Below are 26,305 nucleotides of genomic sequence, written 5' to 3' on the forward strand. Positions count from 1 at the left end.
TAAGTGAGCAGATTCCATATTTATTGTTTCAATTGAGGCAGCAGTCGGCAGTATCAGAAGTTGTCTAAGGACATAAGGTCTGCTTTGGAGTTCCCAGAGAAGGCACAGATAAGGCGAATGTCAATAACTGGCATTTAGGGAGATCATTTGGGCTTTTGGACACCAAGGTAGGGAGATGTTCCGGCTGCAGCTCAAGCCTTTGCCCAGACCTGTCTGCATTCAGGGGGCTCAGAGGAAGAGGAGGTCAGGTCCGCTTCAGCAGCAGCCTCCGGAGGACTGACCCACACCCCCTCCACAGCAGCTGGAGCCCCCCGAGGGCTGGCTGCAGCAGTCAGCAGGTTTGTGTTGCCTGCGGTGGCAGTGGGCTCTGTGGTGCCTGTAGTGGCCCAGGAAGCAGCCACCACCCCCGGAGCTGGGGCCACAGCAGCTCCCTAGGCTGGGGCCACAGCAGCCCCCTGAGCTGAGGCCAGAACAGCCTCCTGAGCTGACACTACAGCAGGAAGAGGCTGGAGGGCACTTTGGGGGACACTTTGGGGGGCATTTAGGGGCAGGGCACTTGGGAGGGGGCTGGCACTGTTGCTGGCTCTGCTGGCAGGACATCTTGGCGGTCAGTGTTCCAGAGCTGAGGGAGAGGCAGACAGCAGGTCAGACCCGGCACACGGGGGACACCCTGCCCCCTCCCTCCGGTGCTCTCAGCAGGAGTTCTTTCCCCTTTCTTGTGGTATGTGCTCAATGTAGTCCTAGATAATTCCACGCTCAAAGTTTAATTCTTCCAATTGTGGCCCAAATGTCTTCATATCCTCTCTTTTGAACCTCATGTTCTTTTTAGGCATTATAACACTGAGGCCAGAAGGTGTAAAGAAAGCAGTCTCAAAATCAAACTCCTACTATGTAGATAAGATATTCTACTGCACTTACACCACAAGAATCACAGACACAATGCAGGAAGCATTTTGGAAATGAAATCGTTTGTTTAGGACACAGTCGTTCCCTCTTGGAGGATTTCCTAGATGCCTCGTGGTGGCACAGAAGCTCACCAGTGTGAAAGATGCTGGACACTGACTGGGAGAGATGGCAGGGGAAGGATGCTGTGCAGGCAGCCCCTGCACCCAGGCCTGACCCAGCCCAGCACCTGAACACTCTTGGCGGTGCTCATCTCCGACTGACACCTCAGCACCAGCACTGGGCTGTGCTTGCTCTGCAGACCCAGCAGTCTGTGCACTGAGGACAGTTGTCTGGCTGTGACTTCCTCCCTCCTGGCTGAGCATCACTGCTCTAGTCTCTGCTCTTTCAGGAGGTGCTGTTATGGTTGCAAAGAAACGTCCCTGTTTGAGTCAATGCTGTAAATCTTACAGTCCAGAGACCCAGCGCCAACACATGGACTTGATTTCTCTAGTGAACTAAGTCACAATTACACAGCACCTCCTCCTCATGTCCCAGCCTTCCGCAATGTCCCTTCTCCCAGACATGTTCTTTTGCTAATATGGACCAGCCTCACCCTCTTCCCACCCCCAGGGCCCTGCCACCTGCCCCGGCCATGGTCGCCATCCCTCTGGGGAAGACCCTGCTCCACTCCCAGGGATCTCTTACCAGGCACACGAGCAGCAGCGGGTCTGTCAGCTAGCTCCTCAGGAGGGCAGTGGATGGAGGGGTCCTGCCCCAGCGCCCTTTTATCCTGGCCTTGGGCACTTCCCAGCCAGTGAGACAGGGCCTGGGCACGGGAGGCCCGCCTCCTGCCGCCCACATGGTCCTGTGACTTGTGACAGGTGATGACTGGCAGCTCCTCCCTCCCTCCCAACAAGGGCTCCTGCCCCCAGGTAGGAATAGGGCTGCTTAGAAACGGAGACAGGGAGAAAATTCCCCGCCATTGTTCGACAGCTCTCTCCCTGGAGCCTTGCTTCATTCTGGAGTGTGAATCCCAGCCTCTCTTTCCTTGTCGCCCAAATCTCGGTTCAGTGGCTCTGAGCAATCTGTTTTAAACCAGGTTTCATAGACTCTTCCAGCTCTTTCTTCTCTTATATGTGAGTGTGGATCTTATATGTGAATGTGGTGTGTGTGTGTGTGTGCGTGTGCACACACACATATCCTACCCCGTTACTCTCAGGCTCTGGTATTGCCTGGTGTCCAGTCTTCCCTAAATTGTTGTCCGTCTTCTCTGCCTTGTTTCTCCGGGGTTCCCTTCCTCACTGGGCTGTTCCACACTCACGAATAACTGCTCCAGCCACTAAGGAAGCCTCATGTCGGGTCCCCGCCACCCCATGAGCTCCAATCTCTACCCACTAGTATTTGTGGAGTATGACATCTTGCTACCTCTCCAGTTCAGGTTTTAGTACTTCCTCTTAGAAAGCTTCTTAAGCTGAGAGAGCCTATTTCTTCTCTTTGAATTTGCTCCTTCCTATCAAACTCTATGCTTTACTCCATGATTCAAGCACTTCTCAAACTGTGCTGCCCAAACATAACTTGCTGTGTTTTCCTGTATGAGTCTTTTTCTCTCCAATACACTTTTAAACTCTCCTTGAATCCTCAGCCTGGGTCTTCTGTTTCTGTATCCCTCATCAGCTCCTAACACAGGGCTGTTCATTCAGTGGGTAATGAGTTCAAAAACCTATTCCTTACTATTAGCATTAACTTTACTTTGGTTGCGATTTAAGCCATCATCACCAGAATTCTCACTCTCAGATATTCATGTCACAGCGCACTTATCCCCCAGCAGAAGTCTGCCGCTGAATTACCTGGGTATGAGCCCACTTTGTTTCAGAGTGTATTTAATGAGAGTGTAGCCAAGATACTGAAAACCCGGCGCCCACTGGTAGTTCTGATTCAGAAGCCCAGCCCGTGCATTCCAAGGATGAACAGACTTAGAAGCTATTCTGTCCATGCATCCCTCAGTCGCCAAAAAGGGCAGCACCCGGAACATCAGTTACTCTGACTTGGGTTTAGGTGGTAAGACAGCAGCATGACGTAACACCCAGAGGACTGGCATTAGAGACCAGTGGCTGGGGCACTGTTTCAATAGAAGCATTGTGCACTAGCAAAGGGTAGGTTTTCTGGAAGAGTATGTTTGTTATGTTGTCAGGATCTCATAACCACAGGAGCCAGGAGGGAAGAGTGCTGAGACCTTGTGAGAATGAATTCAGATCTAGTGAATTTTACTGCACATTTCTATTTATAATAACAACGATAAATCAACACTTCAGAGTTACTAGAATATGTACCTAATTGTTTCTTTATATACTAGTATTTGGGTAAAATATTTTAAGTGTGGCAAAAAGAATAGATCTATTTCAGCACATAGAAAACAAAATCTGTATGGAAGAAAGGAATCATAAAAAAAAAAAAAAGGATGGAAGCAAAAATAACCAGGTGAGCAAAAATAAAATACACAGTCAGTAAGATAATTAAAATTTATAATAAACAGTAAGGTCTTGCAATTTAATGGAAAATAAATAAAGCTATTTACAAACTAATGGGTAAACCATTAATTTTTAGTTCATAAACAGATGAACAGTTTAGAAAGAAATACAAATGAGCAATAAATTTTGAAATTTCTTGTTTTGCATTTTTGCATATCAATAACCAAAGAACTACATATAAAACATGGAAGACTTTTCAGCAATGAGGCCTATCAGATTTGTTTCTTTGTACTGAACTGGAAGACTTACAGTAGATTTTAAAAACTCGCTATTGCTGACCATGATCCGAAATGGATATTATGAAATGCTGCAAAGAGAAATTGGAATAAACATCTGGATGGAAATTTAGTGTTCATTGTATAACAAATAATTACTGTTGTTTATACAAATAAAAATTTAAATTAGCAAACTCTTTTATCCAGCAATTGAATTTCTAAGAATGTAATCAAAGGATAAAAAATTCTGCAAAGAAAAATACATGCATAGGAATGATTGCTATAGGAAATTTAAATAATTAGAGTTAAAGTTTGATAGAATCCAGACCTGAGTAGCACCTCTCGAATAAGCCCACCCACCATCCCAGAGAGACCTAAGTGTCATCTTACCTAGGCTACAAGCATTCTCCAGAGGACACATCAGCAAGCCACAAGCCCACCGTTCCCCTGACGCCTCCCCTCAAAGAGCCCGCCAAAATCCCTGGCCAAAAAAAGCATCTGGACCTGTCAGAGACCCTCTTTTTCCTTTGTTCTGTTGGCCAGGACAGAGGGGTCCCTCTCAGGTTAGCAATAAACCTGCTTGGACTGTTGAGTTCGCATCCCCTCTCTTCTTTCAGTCATTTCTAAGCAGGAAAACATTGATGTGCATTGAATGGCATTATTTAGGTGTAGCAACTATGTGCAGAAAGAGTAATTCTTTTACTTTATTAGTGGAAATAGAAATTGACAAGAGCAAATTGGAGAGATGGGCACCATGTAAAATTCAGCAGTTCCACATGTAAGAGCTTAGAGAGTCTCTCCAATGTACATGCAAGCAGAAACACACAAATTCCCATTAGTGCAATATCCATACACAAATGTGCCTGAATGCCTATGCAAAAGAGACGTGAGGAAGAAATCAGGCTGTGCTCATCAGATGGATACGACACAGTTGTAAAGATGAACAAGCTATAACTACATGGATCACCCTGAGTGACTCAGAAAGATAATGTCTAAAGAAGAGAGGAAGTTAGAGCTGAGCACCTCAAGTATGGTGCCATTTCTACAATGTTGGAACCACATACACTCTAACACATACTGCGTCAGGGTTATCAGAATGGAATGAAACAAGAGGGAAATTGTTATAAACTTGGTTGAAACCAGGTTGTATGTAGTCATTAAATTAACATTTGGGAGGAAAGAAAGTAAGTGTTGGTGTGGGAGAGGAATTCCAAGAATGAGAAGTGAGAGCCCTCAAGGGAGGTGTCCTCAAGGCAGGAAATGATGGTAGGGATTTTCCTACCCACCCCATTACTGAGCAGCCCTATTCCTGCCTGGGGGCAGCTGCACTGGCCCCAGGAGGACAGCAGGGAGGAGCTGCCAGTCATCACCTGTCACAGTCACAGGACCATGTGGGTGTCAGCGGGCAGGCCTCCCGTGCCCAGGCCCTGTCTCACTGGCTGGGCAGAGCCCGAGGACAGGATAAAAGGGCGCTGGGGCAGGGCCGCTCCATCCACCGCCCTCCTGAGGTGCTGACTTACCCACTGCGGCCCGTGTGTCTGGTAAGTGTCCCCTGGGTACCACAGCAGGGCCTTCCCCAGAGGGAGGAAGGCCAGAACAGGGGCAGGCGGCAGATCCCTGAGGCACCACAGCCTCGTGGACACAAGGAGGGAGGCCTTAGGAAGACTGAGGGAGGGTGTGCGCAGGGGACAGGGACAACTGGGACCAGGGTAGGTGGATGTCTCTGCCTTTGTGCTGCACCAAGTTGAGCTGAGCAGGCTGGGCTGTCCAGGCAGAGGGAACAGAAGCACGGACCCTCTGGCTGCACTAGAACAGTTTTCATGAGAGAATGTGACCTTGGAGAGTAGCATCACCACCCTCCCTGCAAGGATGAGCTGGGGATAGTGGTTCTCAGCCAACAGAGAAAGAGCTCATCAGGGTGCCATGGGCTGACCAGAGCCCACATCTCTGTGTCTGAACTGGAATTGGGTCTCTGTTTAAGAAGCCAGGCAGACACAAGCTGGGAATCACTGGGCCAAGGCATTTAGTGTGAGGTCCTGGGATGTTGAAAATGGCAGAGCTTCATCCGGGAGCAGGATACATGAGCTCAGGCCCCGCACGTGTGCAAACGAACTGTTCGTCAGCCTCCCCAGTAACAAAGTAAGCAGGGAGGACAGCCAGCCTCCCAGACCATTTACAGTCTCTGCAAGTCTCTACAGAGCAAAATCACGTAGGAAGTGGCAATCCTTTATTTCCTTTCTTGAAGCGAATATTTACTTTCTGAACTGGGCTGCAGACTGGACAGTTTTCACGGTTCTTGTTATGGGAGAGATTATGGGAGTTTCAGGTTCCCGTTAGGGGCGAGATTACCTCCTTCACTTATTAGACATGTGATTATGGCAGGTATTTTCTTACTGATTTTTGCCACTGTTTCCTTCTTTGTAAAAGATAAAATAATCCCTGCCAATCTTCAATAGACATTCTGAGACTCAAAGAAAATGGTGTGAGAACTCATGGGTAACTACTGTAAATCATGAAACTTTGAGCGTGGAATTAACAGGACTACACAGAACAGACACCAAAACTGAGGGACAAGAACTCCTGCTGAGAGCACTGGAGGGAGGGGGCAGGGTGTCCCCGTGTGCCGGGTCTGACCTGCTGTCTGCTTCTCCCCCAGCTCCAGAACCCTCACCGCCAAGATGTCCTGCCAGCAGAGCCAACAGCAGTGCCAGGCCCCTCCCAAGTGTCCTGCCCCTAAATGCCCCCCAAAGTGTCCCCCAAAGTGCCCTCCAGCCTCTTCCTGCTGTAGTGTCAGCTCCGGGGACTGCTGTGGCCCCAGCCTAGGGAGCTGCTGTGGCCCCAGCTCCGGGGCTGGCGGCTGCTTCCTGGGCCACCACAGGCACCACAGAGCCCACTGCCACCGCAGGCACCACAAACCTGCTGACTGCTGCAGCCAACCCTCGGGGGGCTCCAGCTGCTGCGGAGGGGGCGTGGGTCAGTCCTCCGGAGGCTGCTGCTGAAACGGACCTGCGCCAACCAGAGCAGACTTGGGGCAGGGAACTGCTGGCACTTTGTCCTTCTCCTCAGAGGCCCTCCTCAGCGTCTGACACGTCCCAGAGGAGACACTGAACTTGCACAGACAGTAGCTCCTCCCTGGGTTCCTGAAACAAATCTTCTCCTGCAGCCCCATCGTCTGGCCTAGGACGCACATTCCCATGTCAGAGCCCTGTGTCTCTCCATGCTGTACCTTCTTCCAGCAATAAAACCAGAAACCTGCTCAGCATATTTCCAAGAGGATCCCTTCCTCTCGGGGCCCATTGTTCTCCTCTCCCGTCCCCTCGGTGGTGCTGGGCTTGGGGCCTCAGGGGCCAGAGTGACACTCTGGCGGAGGGTGGGAGAGGGTGAGGGACACAGAGGCCGGCAACTGGGCTTTGTCCTGTGTCACCCGGGCCTTGAAGCACATCACTGAGCCCAAGTCCTAACTGCCTTTCCATATACCTACATTCTTGGTTTCTGGACACTTCCAGGCCCCAACCCAGTCCCTCCGTGTTCCCGCCTCCATGTACTCCTTCTCCTACTCTGAGCCACCCCAGCAAACATCCGCCATCCTCCTTCACACACTCAGAGAAAACAAAAGAAAATGAATGAATGAATAAATCAATAACACGAAAAGGAAATGTATTTTCCAAATACACATTTCCTGCTCACCACTTGTGTGATGAGTTTAGTTCCACTCACATTTGGGTGTAACAATTGCTTTGTGATCACCTCCCGGTGAGGTGCCTCTTTCGTCCCCTAACGGCTCCTTCGAATCCTGTGCACTTCTTCCCAAACCCGCTCCCTGAGCCACTTTTATGGACTTGTCACTCCACTTACGCAGAGCTATTGCTCTCTACAGAGTAATGCACATCCTTCTCAAATACAGTACGTAAGACCCAACACAATGTGTTTCTAACTTAATTTCTAGGATTTCCCACTCATACTGTCCCCTGAAACACCACTTTCCTGCCACAACTGACTGAATCTTAGCCTTGGGCATCCTGATGCCTTTTTACCTGGGAAGCACTAGAGTTTAGTATCCATAGCTTACTACCCAGGGTATGTTAACTCCTCATTAAATGGTAGCTACTTCTGTTACTTTACGTCCATATCTACTACTGTTACCACTGCTATTACTCCTATTAGCAGCTGAAAAAATGGCATTTACAAGTGAGATGTCAGCTTCTAGAATATAGCAGAGATCTAAAAACCTCCACTCCCTTTTACCTCCCAATGCAGAGGGAGTCCACTTATGAAGGTCCACTGAGTTTTCCTCCCTGATCCTATTGACCCTCACGGCACCATTGAAAGCAATTTTTATCGTACATTTTGAAGTTGAAGAAACTTAGTATGAAAACTGCAGTTAGATGATTTTCACTAGATCACATGGACAGTGGGTGGCATGGCCAGGATTCTGTCCCAGGTGTGTCCCAATCCCAGCCAGGTCTTTAGCTGTGATGGTGCAGACACACCCATGCACACACGCCCTCAGGGTCAGCCGGTGTAGCTGGGACACTAGCAGGGCCACAGAGAGGCCTCTGTGAGTCCTAGTTCAAAGCAGACCACCAGGAAAATAGGACGGGAGGGGTGGGAGGCCAAATTCCATGAAAGAGCATGAGGGACGCACAGCTGACGGAGAAAGAGTGGCACTGCTGGTGGGAATGTCCTGGGCCCCACAGAGGGAGGGAAGGAGCTGCCAGGCATCACCTGTCAGGTCACAGGACCATGTGGGTGTCAACAGGTGGGCCTCCCATGCCCAGGCTCTGTCACACTCACTGGACAGAGCCTGAGGCCAGGATGAAAGATTCTCCTTCCGTCTGTTCCACTATGAGTTCAAAGAAAGCTCCTCTCATCCCCATAAATAATTAATAGCAAGTCATTAACAAATACTTATGTTCATGGCTGCACACCATGAAACCAATCAAAACCCTACAGTGGAAAACGAATCTATGTACTATCTGTAGTTTAAGGACCATAGGAATATCCTGAAAGTAACCTACACATTTTCTGGACCTGATTATGCACCAACAGTGCAGTGCAAATCTCAACTGCTCATTTATCTTCATGTGACATACTATTTAAACGAGATTGTGATAAATCCCTTGATATTCTGGCTTGAGTCTTCTATTTCCCTACTTCTCTTAGCTCGTATTGGGCCATACACAGAGTAAGTGGTTAATATGCTACGCTATTACCTAATGCTAATTTGATATGCTATTTCTAGCATTCACATTGACGTTGCAGTTGACAAATAGCTATTCCTTGTGACTTAGGCCACTGTCAGAGGAATCACACTCTGAGACAGGTTCAGTGAGGTGTATTGGCCACATCATCCTCAGATCTGCCCGTGTCACCTAGGTATGACATGTTTTCTGCTCGGTTTATTCCAAAGGGCTTAGTAATGGGGAAGTGGATTCCTGTGTCTGCTTTCTGTGATGATAGAGTTGAAATGCCATCTGGTCCTTGCTTCCACCTCTATGCAGAGCAACACCCAAACCGTCCGTTGACCTGACTTGGATGTAGGTGAGGACACAAAAGCACAGTAGGATCATGAAAAGAGTATGGTAACCCTTGCCTAGGAGATCTCATGGCTTTGCTACAAGTTCAGTACAAGCATTGTGGCCAGCAAAGCTTTGGCTTTCCAAGGTCCCCTATTTGTCAGGCTGCTTGCGTCTTTTTGTCGAGCACAGTTGCATGTATGGATTACCAGTCCCAGGGGCGCTCTCCACACTTCTGCCCACTGCGTCTGGTACTGAAGATGCCAAGGAAAGCACAACATGGTCAAGCACCGGATAGAATGACATCTTCCTCACACAGAGGAGAGACAGAGGGAGACCAGCCTCAAGAGCAGGCATCGGTCCCCCATGGCCAGTGGGCTCTCCCAGCAGCGGCCGACAGAGGGCAGTTGGCCCACATGCTGCCCCTTCTCTTAGAGGACACGTTCAATAGAGGGTTGACCTGGTCCGCATGATGCACATGCTTTACTCAGAGACGAGAGAGGGCGCGTGGTGTGTGAGGCAGGGACAGGTACTCCTGCACCAGGTGGTAAGCCCCACGCAGGCTGTGTCTGCTCTTTTCCTCCTGCTGAGGAGCTGTCCCAGGAACAAGGCCCATTTTAAGAGGCTCAGCTGGGGAGATGGCCTTTCCCAGGACTTGCACATGGCCTACATTCCATTTTCTCATGGAATGGAAGGAAATACTGCTGAGAGATAACTGGAAACAATTCAAACAATTCAAAATACCACCTTTTGAAGTTACTTTTCCTGAGTGCTGCTAGTGATGGGATTCTTTAATATTTACCTCACAAACTGCAACTGTGCTGAACTCTCCTCGTATTTTTAAATGGTTGCAGTGAATATTCTTAGGCATCTATTCTTTCATTTTTATACTTTTATCTCCTTTGGCTAAATGCTAAAAAACTTTCATTCTTATAAAACGGTACATCCATTTTAAATGTTAATTGTTGTGCACCAATAAATATTTGTTGAACAAATGAATGAATCACCCAAAACGTCAAGCTAATTTGCATTCCCAATATAAAAGCATAAGTGACCACTTGCACATAATGTCACCCACACTGAGTTCTGTGAGCCTGTTTAATAACTGACAATGTATTATGCATCTAAATGTTCTCTCCTAATGAAGTGGGTTCCATTTCTTCATTGTTAGTGAGGTAGAATTTCTCTCCAATCTAATTTAAATTTTTTAATTAGATTTAGAACCTACAGATTTTTCCATCTCTCTCTTTTTTTAGAATTGACCATCCAAGACTTTTCCAGATGTTTTATAGGAATGTTTATTTGTTTATATGAATAAGTACCATATGCATTCTCTCTTCCCAAGCTAATTATTTTATTAAACTGTACTTTTTAGCGTAGCTGTAGGTTTATAGAAATATTGAGGGAAAGGTCCATTTTCCATATTCCCCCTTCATCCACCTATGCACAGCCTCCCCGATTATCAATATCCCACCCTGGAGTGATGCCTTTGTTTACAGCTGATGAACCTACAGTGACACGTCATTATCATCCAAAGTCCAGAGCTTACATCACAGTTCGCTGTGTTGTACATCCTGTTTGGACAAATGTATAATGACATGTATCCACCACTGCGGTATAGTACAGAGAACTCACACTGCCCTAAACACCCTGTGTATGCTGCTTTTACTTTCCTCCACCCACACACCCATCCCCAGCAACCCCAGGCAACGACACGCTTTTATAATATCTCCATACTTTCGCCTTTTCCAGAAGATCACATAGCAGGCTACACAACATGTAGGCTTTTCAGACTGGCTTCTTTCACTTGGTAACATGTATTTATGATTCATCCACAGCTTTTCAGGGCTTGATAGCTCATTGGTTTGCAATTCCAAATAATATTCCGTTGTCTGCATGGACCACAGTTTGATTCATTCACCTCTTTGTTGCTTCCAAGATTTGGCAATTATGAATAAAGCTGCTCTAAACATCATGTCTGTGTTGGTTTTTGTGTGTATACATAGTTTTCATCTCCCCTGGGTAAACACCAAGGAGTATGATCTGCTTGCTGGACCACTACTTTTACTTTGAAGTCTTTATCAAGACCGGTGATTTCACTTTTCCGCAGCCCTCTTTCTGCTGTTCTGTCTTGTAGTTTCGTCTGGATGAAATTCCTCTCCATTTTTTTGGATTGTTTCTCATGGAATAATAGCTTTGTGCAGGGAGCGCCGTCTAGGGCCCAGAAGCGTAATTTCCTGCGCAGGAGCACGGCTATTGGTGTGCGGTGGGCGCACCTCTCTGCCCGGCTTGCAGCGATCTGATTCCAGGCGGGCTGTGTGTCAGCCGCTCAGTGCACAGGGACGGTACCCTGGGTGGCGCTGCTGGGGCTGCGGGCACAGCCGCCCCCGCCCAGCTGCAGGGACCGTGGGGCCGCAGGTGAGTGGGACCTGTGCCCGCCGGGAGGGCGGGGAACCCATGCGCCCTCGCGCAGGACTGCCCCACTTTGCCGAGACAGGGCCGGGACAGCTGGGGGTCTCCCTCTGCCTATCCGGGAGCAAAACCTGAGTTCATGCCAGCCGGCAGGCCATACCACAAGCAAGAGCGTCTGTCTTCCTCCCGCCTGCGGTCTGGGGTTGGGGAGCCCTGGGTCCAGCCGGATCGTGGCTTGGCTGCTTGGACCTCTCCTGTGAGGTCTTGTCTTCCCCAGTTGTAGGCTGTCAGTTCCTTTCCAGGGTTAGTTGCATTGGTTGTATTTTCGTGTTCTGCGTGATTCTGGGAGGATGTTTGTGCCCTGCCTTCTTACACTGCCGTCTGTTTCACTAAACCCATTGCTGGATCACATGGTGGGAGTACATTTGGTTTCCGAAGGCACCACCAAACTGCCTCCTAATGTCTCTGCACCGTTGTACATTCCTACCAACAATGAGAGTTCCTGTTACTCTACATCCTCGCTTGCATTTGGGGTTCTCAGAATTCTGGATTTGGTCCATTCACACAAGTGTGCAGCGCTGTCTGGTTGTTTTAATTTGCATTTCCCTGATGACACATGATGTGGAGTAGCTGTTCATTATGCTAATCTGCAATCTATACATCTTTTTTTGTGAGGCGTCTGTTAAGGTCTTTTGTCATTGTTTTTACTGGGGCTTTTGTTGTTGTTGTGCTTTAAGTGTTCTTTGTGTATCTCCAATATTCCTCCATCAGATGTGTCTTTTGGAAAAATTTTCTCTCTGTGGGTGGTTCATGTTCTCAAGCTTTTACCATTGTTTTGTGCAGAGCAGAAGTTTTAAATGTAATGAAGTCCAGCTTACCAGTCATTTCTTTCATGTCTGGTGCCTTCGGTGCTGTACCTAGAGTCCTCACCATGTCCAATGTCATCTAAGTTTTCTCCTATGTTATCTTGTGGGAGTTTTATAAATTTTCCCTTTACATGTAGGTCTGTGATCCACTTTTCAGTTTAATTTGTGGAGGGCATAAGGCCTGTGTCTAGACTCCCTTTTTTGCACATGATGCCCAGTTTTTCTAGCCCATTTGTCGGAAAAACTAACTTTGTTCCATCGTTTACTTTTGTTCCTTTGTCAAAGACCAGGTGACTAAATTTATGGGGTCTGTTTCTGAGATTTCTATTATGTTCCACTTATCTGTTACCTATTCTTTTGCCAATAGCAAACCATCTTGATTATGTAGCTTTATAGTAAATCCTGAAGTCAGGTAGTGTCAGTCCTCCAACTTCATTCTTCTTCAATATTGTGTTGGTTGTTCTGGGTCTTTTGCCTCTCAACGTAAACTTCCGACTCAGTTAGTTAATACCCACAAAATAATTTGCTGGGACTCTGATAAGGAATGCATTAAATCTTAGATCAAATTGGGAAGAACTGACATCTACACAATGTTTAGTCTTCCTATGTAAATACATGGAATATCTCTCCATTTACTTAGCTCTTTGATTTCATTCATTAGAGTTTTATGGTCTTACTCATACAGGTATTAAACATACCTTGTTATATTTCTGTCTAAGTATTTCATGTTGGGGTTTCTATTGTAAATGGAATTGTATTTTAAATGTCATATTCTACTTACTTATTTCTGGTATCTAGGAAAGTCCCCGAGTCCTGCCTCCTAACCTTGTGCACTGCACCTTGCTATAACTCCTTAGCAGTACCGGGAGGGGTTTCTTTGTTCATTCCTTCAGAGTTTTCTACACAGATAAAACACAAAGACAGGTAAGACAGGTAACTTCTTCTTCTTCTTTGCCAATCTGTATATCTTTTATTTGTTTTCCCTGACTAATTGTATCAGCAAGAAAATCCAGTACGGTGTTGAAGAGAGGTTGTGGGAGGACACACCCTTGCCTTGTACGTTATGTGAGATGGAAAGCTCTGAGCTCTGCACCAACTTAATTTTGTGTCCTTCCACCCTTTAAATGGTGCATCCTACAATTTAGAATTTAATTTTTCCACATTTAATCCCATTGATTACGTATATCCACACTTTCCTTTATATATTGTAGATTTTGATTTATTCTCATAAACTTCTCTGAATAATAATTAACTACAACCACACTTTAAGGGTATTGATTGTATTTGTGGTTATACGACAGCTTATGCTTGACAACATCATTAAATTGTATATTAAACCTTAGTGAATGTATTGTGTATAAATTATGCATCAGTCAAAGTGATTTTCAAGCTTAAATAGGGATGTATTTCATATTTGTCTGTGTATGTGTGTGTGCATGTTGAAGGTGGCAGGTAGAGACCGATTAGGAGAAACATGGCGAATGGGGAGATCACAGTGAGATGATGTCTGTCTCTTGGCTGTGCCTAAGGACAGACTTACACATCTGATGCGGACCAGAAGTCACTGGAGCAATGTTCACGGTTAAGGTAGCTTCAGGACTTTTGTTAAAATGGAAAACAAAGAATTAGGGGAAAATGCACACATACAAAAATATTAACTTTTCCCTCCTGATCCTTGACACTGTCCTCTGTCCACTGAAGCTTATGAAACCACCAGGAGAGGAGAGAGGAGACTAGAACAATGGTGACAAAAACAGAAAATTAAACCAGCCAATACCAAGTAAGTGAGCAGATTCCATATTTATTGTTTCAATTGAGGCAGCAGTCGGCAGTATCAGAAGTTGTCTAAGGACATAAGGTCTGCTTTGGAGTTCCCAGAGAAGGCACAGATAAGGCGAATGTCAATAACTGGCATTTAGGGAGATCATTTGGGCTTTTGGACACCAAGGTAGGGAGATGTTCCGGCTGCAGCTCAAGCCTTTGCCCAGACCTGTCTGCATTCAGGGGGCTCAGAGGAAGAGGAGGTCAGGTCCGCTTCAGCAGCAGCCTCCGGAGGACTGACCCACGCCCCCTCCACAGCAGCTGGAGCCCCCCGAGGGCTGGCTGCAGCAGTCAGCAGGTTTGTGTTGCCTGCGGTGGCAGTGGGCTCTGTGGTGCCTGTAGTGGCCCAGGAAGCAGCCACCACCCCCGGAGCTGGGGCCACAGCAGCTCCCTAGGCTGGGGCCACAGCAGCCCCCTGAGCTGAGGCCAGAACAGCCTCCTGAGCTGACACTACAGCAGGAAGAGGCTGGAGGGCACTTTGGGGGACACTTTGGGGGGCATTTAGGGGCAGGGCACTTGGGAGGGGGCTGGCACTGTTGCTGGCTCTGCTGGCAGGACATCTTGGCGGTCAGTGTTCCAGAGCTGAGGGAGAGGCAGACAGCAGGTCAGACCCGGCACATGGGGGACACCCTGCCCCCTCCCTCCGGTGCTCTCAGCAGGAGTTCTTTCCCCTTTCTTGTGGTATGTGCTCAATGTAGTCCTAGATAATTCCACGCTCAAAGTTCAATTCTTCCAATTGTGGCCCAAATGTCTTCATATCCTCTCTTTTGAACCTCATGTTCTTTTTAGGCATTATAACACTGAGGCCAGAAGGTGTAAAGAAAGCAGTCTCAAAATCAAACTCCTACTATGTAGATAAGATATTCTACTGCACTTACACCACAAGAATCACAGACACAATGCAGGAAGCATTTTGGAAATGAAATCGTTTGTTTAGGACACAGTCGTTCCCTCTTGGAGGATTTCCTAGATGCCTCGTGGCGGCATAGAAGCTCACCAGTGCGAAAGATGCTGGACACTGACTGGGAGAGCTGGCTGGGGAAGGATGCTGTGCAGGCAGCCCCTGCACCCAGGCCTGACCCAGCCCAGCACCTGAACACTCTTGGCGGTGCTCATCTCCGACTGACACCTCAGCACCAGCACTGGGCTGTGCCTGCTCTGCAGACCCAGCAGTCTGTGCACTGAGGACAGTTGTCTGGCTGTGACTTCCTCCCTCCTGGCTGAGCATCACTGCTCTAGTCTCTGCTCTTTCAGGAGGTGCTGTTATGGTTGCAAAGAAACGTCCCTGTTTGAGTCAATGCTGTAAATCTTACAGTCCAGAGACCCAGCGCCAACACATGGACTTGATTTCTCTAGCGAACTAAGTCACAATTACACAGCACCTCCTCCTCATGTCCCAGCCTTCCGCAATGTCCCTTCTCCCAGACATGTTCTTTTGCTAATATGGACCAGCCTCACCCTCTTCCCACCCCCAGGGCCCTGCCACCTGCCCCGGCCATGGTCGCCATCCCTCTGGGGAAGACCCTGCTCCACTCCCAGGGATCTCTTACCAGGCACACGAGCAGCAGCGGGTCTGTCAGCTAGCTCCTCAGGAGGGCGGTGGATGGAGGGGTCCTGCTCCAGCGCCCTTTTATCCTGGCCTTGGGCACTTCCCAGCCAGTGAGACAGGGCCTGGGCACGGGAGGCCCGCCTCCTGCCGCCCACATGGTCCTGTGACTTGTGACAGGTGATGACTGGCAGCTCCTCCCTCCCTCCCAACAAGGGCTCCTGCCCCCAGGTAGGAATAGGGCTGCTTAGAAACGGAGACAGGGAGAAAATTCCCCGCCATTGTTCGACAGCTCTCTCCCTGGAGCCTTGCTTCATTCTGGAGTGTGAATCCCAGCCTCTCCTTCCTTGTCGCCCAAATCTCAGTTCAGTGGCTCTGAGCAATCTGTTTTAAACCAGGTTTCATAGACTCTTCCAGCTCTTTCTTCTCTTATATGTGAGTGTGGTGTGTGTGTGTGTGTGTGTGCGGGAGCACACACACTTATCCTACCCCGTTACTCTCAGTTTCTGGTATTGCCTGGTGTCCAGTCTTCCCTAAATTGTTGTCCGTCTTCTCTGCCTTGTTTCTCCGGTTTTCCCTTCCTCACTGGGCTGTTCCACACTCACGAATAACTGCTCCAGCCACTAAGGAAGCCTCATGTCGGGTCCCTGCCACCCCATGAGCTCCAATCTCTACCCACTAGTATTTGTGGAGTATGACATCTTGCTACCTCTCCAGTTCAGGTTTTAGTACTTCCTCTTAGAAAGCTTCTTAAGCTGAGAGAGCCTATTTCTTCTCTTTGAATTTGCTCCTTCCTATCAAACTCTATGCTTTACTCCATGATTCAAGCACTTCTCAAACTGTGCTGCCCAAACATAACTTGCTGTGTTTTCCTGTATGAGTCTTTTTCTCTCCAATACACTTTTAAACTCTCCTTGAATCCTCAGCCTGGGTCTTCTGTTTCTGTATCCCTCATCAGCTCCTAACACAGGGCTGTTCATTCAGTGGGTAATGAGTTCAAAAACCTATTCCTTACTATTAGCATTAACTTTACTTTGGTTGCGATTTAAGCCATCATCACCAGAATTCTCACTCTCAGATATTCATGTCACAGCGCACTTATCCCCCAGCAGAAGTCTGCCACTGAATTACCTGGGTATGGGCCCACTTTGTTTCAGAGTGTATTTAATGAGAGTGTAGCCAAGATACTGAATACCCGGCGCCCACTGGTAGATCTGATTCAGAAGCCCAGCCTGTGCATTCCAAGGATGATCAGACTTAGAAGCTATTCTGTCCATGCCTCAGTCACCTCGAAGAGCAGCACCTACAACATCAGTTAGTGTGACTTGGGTTTAGGTGGTAAGACAGCAGCATGACGTAACACCCAGAGGACTGGCATTAGAGACCAGTGGCTGGGGCACTGTTTCAATAGAAGCATTGTGCACTAGCAAAGGGTAGGTTTTCTGGAAGAGTATGTTTGTTATGTTGTCAGGATCTCATAACCACAGGAGCCAGGAGGGAAGAGTGCTGAGACCTTGTGAGAATGAATTCAGATCTAGTGAATTTTACTGCACATTTCTATTTATAATAACAATGATAAATCAACACTTCAGAGTTACTAGAATATGTACCTAATTGTTTCTTTATATACTAGTATTTGGGTAAAATATTTTAAGTGTGGCAAAAAGAATAGATCTATTTCAGCACATAGAAAACAAAATCTGTATGGAAGAAAGGAATCATAAAAAAAAAAAAAAAGGATGGAAGCAAAAATAACCAGATGAGCAAAAATAAAATACACAGTCAGTAAGATAATTAAAATTTATAATAAACAGTAAGGTCTTGCAATTTAATGGAAAATAAATAAAGCTATTTACAAACTAATGGGTAAACCATTAATTTTTAGTTCATAAACAGATGAACAGTTTAGAAAGAAATACAAATGAGCAATAAATTTTGAAATTTCTTGTTTTGCATTTTTGCATATCAATAACCAAAGAACTACATATAAAACATGGAAGACTTTTCAGCAATGAGGCCTATCAGATTTGTTTCTTTGTACTGAACTAGAAGACTTACAGTAGATTTTAAAAACTCGCTATTGCTGACCATGATCCGAAATGGATATTATGAAATGCTGCAAAGAGAAATTGGAATAAACATCTGGATGGAAATTTAGTGTTCATTGTATAACAAATAATTACTGTTGTTTATACAAATAAAAATTTAAATTAGCAAACTCTTTTATCCAGCAATTGAATTTCTAAGAATGTAATCAAAGGATAAAAAATTCTGCAAAGAAAAATACATGCATAGGAATGATTGCTATAGGAAATTTAAATAATTAGAGTTAAAGTTTGATAGAATCCAGACCTGAGTAGCACCTCTCGAATAAGCCCACCCACCATCCCAGAGAGACCTAAGTGTCATCTTACCTAGGCTACAAGCATTCTCCAGAGGACACATCAGCAAGCCACAAGCCCACCTTTCCCCTGACGCCTCCCCTCAAAGAGCCTGCCAAAATCCCTGGCCAAAAAAAGCATTGGACCTGTCAGAGACCCTCTTTTTCCTTTGTTCTGCTGGCCAGGACAGAGGGGTCCCTCTCAGGTTAGCAATAAACCTGCTTGGACTGTTGAGTTCGCATCCCCTCTCTTCTTTCAGTCATTTCTAAGCAGGAAAACATTGATGTGCATTGAATGGCATTATTTAGGTGTAGCAACTATGTGCAGAAAGAGTAATTCTTTTACTTTATTAGTGGAAATAGAAATTGACAAGAGCAAATTGGAGAGATGGGCACCATGTAAAATTCAGCAGTTCCACATGTAAGAGCTTAGAGAGTCTCTCCAATGTACATGCAAGCAGAAACACACAAATTCCCATTAGTGCAATATCCATACACAAATGTGCCTGAATGCCTATGCAAAAGAGACGTGAGGAAGAAATCAGGCTGTGCTCATCAGATGGATGCGACACAGTTGTAAAGATGAACAAGCTATAACTACATGGATCACCCTGAGTGACTCAGAAAGATAATGTCTAAAGAAGAGAGGAAGTTAGAGCTGAGCACCTCAAGTATGGTGCCATTTCTACAATGTTGGAACCACATACACTCTAACACATACTGCGTCAGGGTTATCAGAATGGAATGAAACAAGAGGGAAATTGTTATAAACTTGGTTGAAACCAGGTTGTATGTAGTCATTAAATTAACATTTGGGAGGAAAGAAAGTAAGTGTTGGTGTGGGAGAGGAATTCCAAGAATGAGAAGTGAGAGCACTCAAGGGAGGTGTCCTCAAGGCAGGAAATGATGGTAGGGATTTTCCTACCCACCCCATTACTGAGCAGCCCTATTCCTGCCTGGGGGCAGCTGCACTGGCCCCAGGAGGACAGCAGGGAGGAGCTGCCAGTCATCACCTGTCACAGTCACAGGACCATGTGGGTGTCAGCGGGCAGGCCTCCCGTGCCCAGGCCCTGTCTCACTGGCTGGGCAGAGCCCGAGGACAGGATAAAAGGGCGCTGGGGCAGGGCCGCTCCATCCACCGCCCTCCTGAGGTGCTGACTTACCCACTGCGGCCCGTGTGTCTGGTAAGTGTCCCCTGGGTACCACAGCAGGGCCTTCCCCAGAGGGAGGAAGGCCAGAACAGGGGCAGGCGGCAGATCCCTGAGGCACCACAGCCTCGTGGACACAAGGAGGGAGGCCTTAGGAAGACTGAGGGAAGGTGTGCACAGGGGACTGGGCCAACTGGGACCGGGGTAGGTGGATGTCTCTGCCTTTGTGCTGCACCAAGTTGAGCTGAGCAGGCTGGGCTGTCCAGGCAGAGGGAACAGAAGCACGGACCCTCTGGCTGCACTAGAACAGTTTTCATGAGAGAATGCGACCTTGCAGAGTCACATCACCACCCTCCCTGCAAGGATGAGCTGGGGATAGTGGTTCTCAGCCAACAGAGAAAGAGCTCATCAGGGTGCCATGGGCTGACCACAGACCACATCTCTCTGTGTCTGAACTGGAATTGGGTCTCTGTTTAAGAAGCCAGACACAAGCTGGGAATCACTGGGCCAAGGCATTTAGTGTGAGGTCCTGGGATGTTGAAAATGGCAGAGCTTCAGCCGGGAGCGGGATACGTAAGCTCAGGCCCCGCACGTGTGCAAACGAACTGTTCGTCAGCCTCCCCAGTAACAAAGTAAGCAGGGAGGACAGCCAGCCTCCCAGACCATTTACAGTCTCTGCACGTCTCTACAGAGCAAAATCACGTAGGAAGTGGCAATCCTTTATTTCCTTTCTTGAAGCGAATATTTACTTTCTGAACTGGGCTGCAGACTGGACAGTTTTCACGGTTCTTGTTATGGGAGAGATTATGGGAGTTTCAGGTTCCCGTTAGGGGCGAGATTACCTCCTTCACTTATTAGACATGTGATTATGGCAGGTATTTTCTTACTGATTTTTGCCACTGTTTCCTTCTTTGTAAAAGATAAAATAATCCCTGCCAATCTTCAATAGACATTCTGAGACTCAAAGAAAATGGTGTGAGAACTCATGGGTAACTACTGTAAATCATGAAACTTTGAGCGTGGAATTAACAGGACTACACAGAACAGACACCAAAACTGAGGGACAAGAACTCCTGCTGAGAGCACTGGAGGGAGGGGGCAGGGTGTCCCCCGTGTGCCGGGTCTGACCTGCTGTCTGCTTCTCCCCCAGCTCCAGAACCCTCACCGCCAAGATGTCCTGCCAGCAGAGCCAACAGCAGTGCCAGGCCCCTCCCAAGTGTCCTGCCCCTAAATGCCCCCCAAAGTGTCCCCCAAAGTGCCCTCCAGCCTCTTCCTGCTGTAGTGTCAGCTCCGGGGACTGCTGTGGCCCCAGCCTAGGGAGCTGCTGTGGCCCCAGCTCCGGGGCTGGCGGCTGCTTCCTGGGCCACCACAGGCACCACAGAGCCCACTGCCACCGCAGGCACCACAAACCTGCTGACTGCTGCAGCCAGCCCTCGGGGGGCTCCAGCTGCTGCGGAGGGGGTGTGGGTCAGTCCTCCGGAGGCTGCTGCTGAAGCGGATCTGCGCTAACCTGAGCAGACTTGGGGCAGCAAATGGACAGACACTTCCTTTTGCTGCTCTCCCTGTTCTTGCCTGTGGTCCTGAGATGTCCCAGGGAAGGTTCTGAGCTCTGCGCTTAAAGTTTCATCTTCCCTGGGCTTCAGAAGCTTAGATCATCTCCCAAAATCTATGTGCTGATATCTGACACTCACTGCGTTGTCTGCCCTGGGATCCCCAGCCCACAGAGCCCAGTATACTGCCCAGATAATCTGTTAGCAGTGGGCGGCCTCCAGTGAAACAATAAAAGAAGTGTGCCCACAGTCTTGCTTCTTGCCTGCCTATGTCCCAATATTCTTTCCACTGGTCTCTATTCTTTTGCCACCTAGAAACCTTGGGAATGAAATATGTGTTAGTCACATGCTGGGACTGGGGTTGGGGAAGGGAAATGGCTCTGCCTCCTGCTGCCTCTCGTGAGCACAGTGCCTTGGACCTGATTTTCTTCAGGGTCAGCCCCATCCTGGGCAAAGCAGGGAGGTGACTGGGTGCCCCATCCCTCCTTCCATTCTGTGATACAGGCCCAACTCACCTTCAAATTTCTTTCTCCTCAGGCAAAAAATTTGTTTGGAAAACTATACACAAAATTTCTGAAAGTAGACCATGAATATTACTTCATTCTAACTAGAAATATTCATATAACATGTGACAGATCATAAGAATTTGAAATGCCTGTAAAAGGAATCGGGGACTTAAAAAAAAATCAGTCACCACTCCCTTTCTTATTCCTAAGTCCCAAGTCCAATATTTCAGGTCAAATATTTCATCTCTTTATTTTGTAAAGAAGTCGATTTTTCATCAAAATATTTTCAATGACAAATTTCACATGAGATTTAGTCATAGTTTTACTTTTAGTTTATTATGCTTTGAAAGTCTTATTATAAATCTGGTAGCAGCCAATACCTTGAATTTATATTTAAATCCTTAAAAATATCCAGGTGTGCTGTGGAGCAGACAGCAGAAGCACTGGAACCATGCAGTTCACACCTCACAGCTCCCGTGATTAATGTGACCTCTAGGTGTCTCTTTAGTGTCTTTAGTCTGTCACTCAAAATTTTAAGTCCCTTGAGGGGTGTCATATATGCTGACCCTTGGCATATGGCCCCGCTTGGGCTATTCCAGGAAGCTGGAAGTAGGACATGTGCCCTTTGGTCTCAGTAACAGGCGCTCAAACCCTGCACATACTGAGGATTCCTCCACAAGACTCAGCGAGCATGTGATGAGTGTGGAGTCAGCCGTGGCTGAAGAAACACAACCACCAGGCCATCTAAACAGGAATTCCCAGACAGAGGATCTTGTACCCCTGAGAAGTGTGATGTGTCTGTGGGGACCAGGTGCATCTAAGGTCCAGGGCTCTCACCCCTTAGACTGTATGCCACCTAATGACAGGTGCTATGCACGTATCTCAGGCCAGATTTCCTTGAAAGTGGAGGTTGTTTCCTTCCAAAGCCATGAATATTTTGTTGTGTATTTTCTTCTAGGAGTTTTGCACTTTTAGCACCTCAGGTTGATCCATTTTGAGTTAATTTTTCAGTGGTATAGGCAGGAGGACTCGACTTCATTGTTTTGCTAGTGGATGTGTAGCTGGCCCACTTCCATTTGTTGAAAAGATTGTTGTTTTCTCAATGAAATATCGTGACACCTTGTCAAAAATCAATTGCTCATACATTGATGGGTTTATTTCTGGGCTGTCAAATTTTTCCATTGATCTGATCCAATTAGATTCACCTCTGCAGAGTTAGTCTTTGAGGCAAGTTTTGGGGGTTTGTTCTGAACCCAAGAGGGAACTATTTAACCCTCACTTTCCTTGGTTTCTCCAGTGAACCAGCTGCCTGTGGGTTAACATATTTCTCTCAAGGACCAACAACCTCTTCTTGTTTTCTTAAGAAGGGCTAAGAGATCTTCTGGCACTAGGTTTTTCCTCCAAGTAAGACTGTAACCAAGTCAATAATTGTCCTGACTTGTACCCAAGAATATAGTATTATGATGACTGGCTTGTTAACCTAGACAAGCATCTAAATGCTTGGTTTCAATATCAGTAGAATAAATTGTCAGCAAGGATGGACTTAATGTTCCATTGTCCTTTTGTTCTTTTTTTTTCAAAAAACTTTTTTTTTAATATTTTCTTCATCAAAGAGGTCAGTCTCTTCTGTGCCCCCCTGTCCCCAGCTCACTTCGGTAGGGAACCTGTGGTGGGAGGGGCAGTGCCACACAAGAAGATGAGAGGTCGCCACCCCAGTATAGTGCCCTGCTTATAAGCAAGGATGTCACACCAGGTGACAAGAGCAGGACTGAGTTCTGAAATAAGAACTACCTGTCATGGGAGTCATGACACAAATTTCCTGAATACTCCCTCCAAACTAAGTTCCTTGGCACCTTGTAAGTAAAATATCATAGTATTCAGGAAATGTAGTCAAGGTGTCCACTGTGCAATGGAGAAATGCTACCTCTCTGTAAGTGTCTGATTATGTCATGCCTGAGTTCATATCCATCTGAAATTAATCAAATCAGGACATAACATTTAGAAAGCATTTTGTAAACTGTATTTTTTTTTCAAATATTGGTGACAGGGATTTTTTTAAAACTAATAATTAGTATGTGCAATGAGCTATCATGTACACTGAAAGTGAACAGAAGATATGTGAGACATAGCCCCACACTTGAATGTCTACAATTTCACATTTTTAAAAACTGTGTGATAATAAATTATATGTATGCAAGCATTACATACTCTGGAAGATTTTCTCATTGTCAGGAAATTTACAGATAAATAAGGTTATACTGATCAAAGACCTGAATGTAAGTCATGAAACCATAAAACTCTTAGAAAAAAACATAGGCAAAAATCTCATGGACATAAACATGAGCAACTTCTTCATGAACATATCTTCCCGGGCAAAGGAAACAAAAGCAAAAATGAACAAGTGGGACTATATCAAGCTAAAAAGCTCCTGTACAGCAAAGGACACCATCAATAGAACAAAAAGGTATCCTACAGTATGGGAGAATATATTCATAAATGACATGTCCGATAAAGGGTTGACATCCAAAATATATAAAGAGCTCACACACCTCCACAAACAAAAAGCAAATAATCCAATTAAAAACTGGGCAGAGGACCTGAATAGATAGTTCTCTAAAGAAGAAATTCAGATGGCCAACAGACACATGAAAAGATGCTCCACATCGCTGGTCATCAGAGAAATGCAAATTAAAACCACAATGAGATATCACCTCACACCAGTAAGGATCGCCATCATCGAATAGACAAACAACAACAAATGTTGGCGAGGTTGTGGAGAAAGGGGAACCCTCCTACACTGCTGGTGGGAATGTAAGCTAGTTCAACCATTGTGGAAAGCAGTATGGATGTTCCTCAAAATGCTCAAAATAGACTTACCATTTGACCCAGGAATTCCACTTCTAGGAATTTACCCTAAAAATGCAGCACTCCAGGTTGAAAAAGACAGATGCACCCCTATGTTTATCACTGCACTATTTACAATAGCCAAGATATGAAAGCAACCTAAATGTCCATCAGTAGATGAATGGATAAAGAAGATGTGGTACATATACACAATGGAGTATTACTCAGCCATAAGAAAAAAACAGATCCTACCATTTGCAACAACATGGATGGAGCTAGAGGGTATTATGCTCAGTGAAATAAGCCAGGCGGAGAAAGACAAGTACCAAATGATTTCACTCATATGTGGAGTATAAGAACAAAGGAAAACTGAAGGAACAAAACAGCAGCAGAATCACAGAACCCAAGAATGGACTAATAGTTACCAAAGGGAAAGGGACTGGGGAGGATGGGTGGGTAGGGAGGGACAAGGATGGGGAAAAAGAAAGGGGGCATTACAATGAGCATGTGTAGTGTGTGGGTGGGGGCACAGGGAGGGCTGTGCAGCACAGAGCAGACAAGTAGCGATTCTATAGCATCTTACTATGCTGATGGACAGTGACTGTGAAGGGGTATGTGTGGGAGGGACTTGGTGAAGGGGGAAGCCTAGTAAACATAATGTTCTTCATGTAGTTGTAGATTAATAATGACACCAAAATAAAAAAATTAATTTAAAATAAATAAAAAATTAAAAAATTAAAAATATATTATACTGGTCCTTGGAAGACAAATTTTTCCAAAGGTAAAGAGAAGAAGGTGGATCATGTCAGAAGAGGAACCAGCACAAGAATGAAAGAATGAAAAAAAAGAACAAAAGAAGGAAAGAAACAAGGGCGGGAAGGAGAGAAGGGAGGGAGGGAGGCAATCCATTGCTCAGAGAAACAGGATCACAAATGGGGATTAGGAATGAGAAGGGATGGGTAACTCCCAGGGATAGGTTCCTGTCCCCAGACCAGAAGGGGTGCTAATAGTGGAAGCCACATCATTCAAAATATTTTCCTTCTAATTTGGTACATTTAAGCTGACTAGTTCCATTCTCAGCCCATAACCAGAATTCGCCTGCCTGTCTGCCCACCTTTCAATTACTGTCTTGTGTCATCTATCGATGTGCCTACAGAATCTCTAGAGTGAAAGCTCTGAAGCATAAAATGGTGATTTTATTGCCTCTTGTATCCAATACATAGTAGGTGCTCAATGAATATTGAATCATAAGATGATGCTCGTAGATGCAACCCACACCGGGAAGAGACATGGAGTGGGACTGGAACGAGAACGTTCGAAGTCTGGGGTCCTAACCTGGAACTGGCCGGGCTTGGAAGTCTAACTGGAGGTCAGAGCAGCTCAGGGGCCTCCAGAAGGCTCACGGTAGGGAAAGGGTGGGGCTGGACCCTTCCTCTAAAAGTGCCAGTCCTGGTGGAGCTGGTCCCACACCACCCTGTATGTGATGGGATTCATTGTACTGAAAGTGGCTGGACCCAGAGGCTTCTGTGGGCAGCAGTATGAGGGGCGGTCGGGGGCGGGAGAGGAAGCGGCATGCTTAGCTCGCCTGGCCCTATGCAGGGCCTCCAGAAAGAACCCTCAGCCCTCAGGCAGGGGCCGTGGAGGATAGTAGTTGACAGTGTTGTGTGGGGTCTAGGAACACAGGTCTCGGTGGGAAAGAAATGCTGTACGTGGAGACCAGAGTCGTTTTGCCCTCCCACTAGTCCTTAGTGGACTGGACACTTTCTGAGGAGCAGGAAGGTCATTTCTGCTGCCTGGGGGGAAGAGAAGAGGAAGCGAGAAAGAAGGGGGGGAGAAGAAGGAAGTAAGGGGAATGGATCTGACCCCAAGGCCGCTAAGCCAGGCACTCTCTCCAGGTCCTGTCCTAAGCAGGTGAGACAGGCTTCTGGCATCTCCCCACTGCAGTTTCAGTCACAAGGGCCTTCCTCTCCCTTCCTCCAAACTGCCTGTCAAAGCTTCCCTCCCCGGGGGCCTTCCCGGATAAAGCAGTAAGCCCTGATGACCCGATCCTGCCCGGTGTGGGGCTCCAGCAGCTGCTCCTCCTCTGGC

The 26,305-nt window shown here is 46.8% G+C and overlaps 4 long non-coding RNA genes across 4 annotated transcripts; 2 read left to right on the plus strand and 2 right to left on the minus strand.

The window, feature by feature from the left end:
• On the minus strand, positions 1–2,716 carry LOC118920465 (uncharacterized). The gene is made up of 2 exons (XR_005027926.2): positions 1,591–2,716; positions 1–622 (listed from the first exon to the last, which is right to left on the minus strand). It is a non-coding gene; the product is annotated as an uncharacterized LOC118920465 (long non-coding RNA).
• A 2,261-nt stretch (positions 2,717–4,977) lies between these two features.
• LOC130681707 (uncharacterized) lies at positions 4,978–6,890 on the plus strand. The gene is made up of 2 exons (XR_008994973.1): positions 4,978–5,169; positions 6,285–6,890. It is a non-coding gene; the product is annotated as an uncharacterized LOC130681707 (long non-coding RNA).
• A 7,313-nt stretch (positions 6,891–14,203) lies between these two features.
• On the minus strand, positions 14,204–17,444 carry LOC130681708 (uncharacterized). The gene is made up of 2 exons (XR_008994974.1): positions 15,794–17,444; positions 14,204–14,825 (listed from the first exon to the last, which is right to left on the minus strand). It is a non-coding gene; the product is annotated as an uncharacterized LOC130681708 (long non-coding RNA).
• Positions 17,445–18,919: 1,475 nt separating this feature from the next.
• On the plus strand, positions 18,920–21,116 carry LOC118920474 (uncharacterized). Its single transcript, XR_005027929.2, has 2 exons — positions 18,920–19,353; positions 20,468–21,116. It is a non-coding gene; the product is annotated as an uncharacterized LOC118920474 (long non-coding RNA).
• Positions 21,117–26,305: the final 5,189 nt, after the last annotated feature.

Source organism: Manis pentadactyla, chromosome 19 (genome assembly GCF_030020395.1).
Source record: "Manis pentadactyla isolate mManPen7 chromosome 19, mManPen7.hap1, whole genome shotgun sequence".
Classification (NCBI taxonomy): Eukaryota; Metazoa; Chordata; class Mammalia; order Pholidota; family Manidae; genus Manis; species Manis pentadactyla.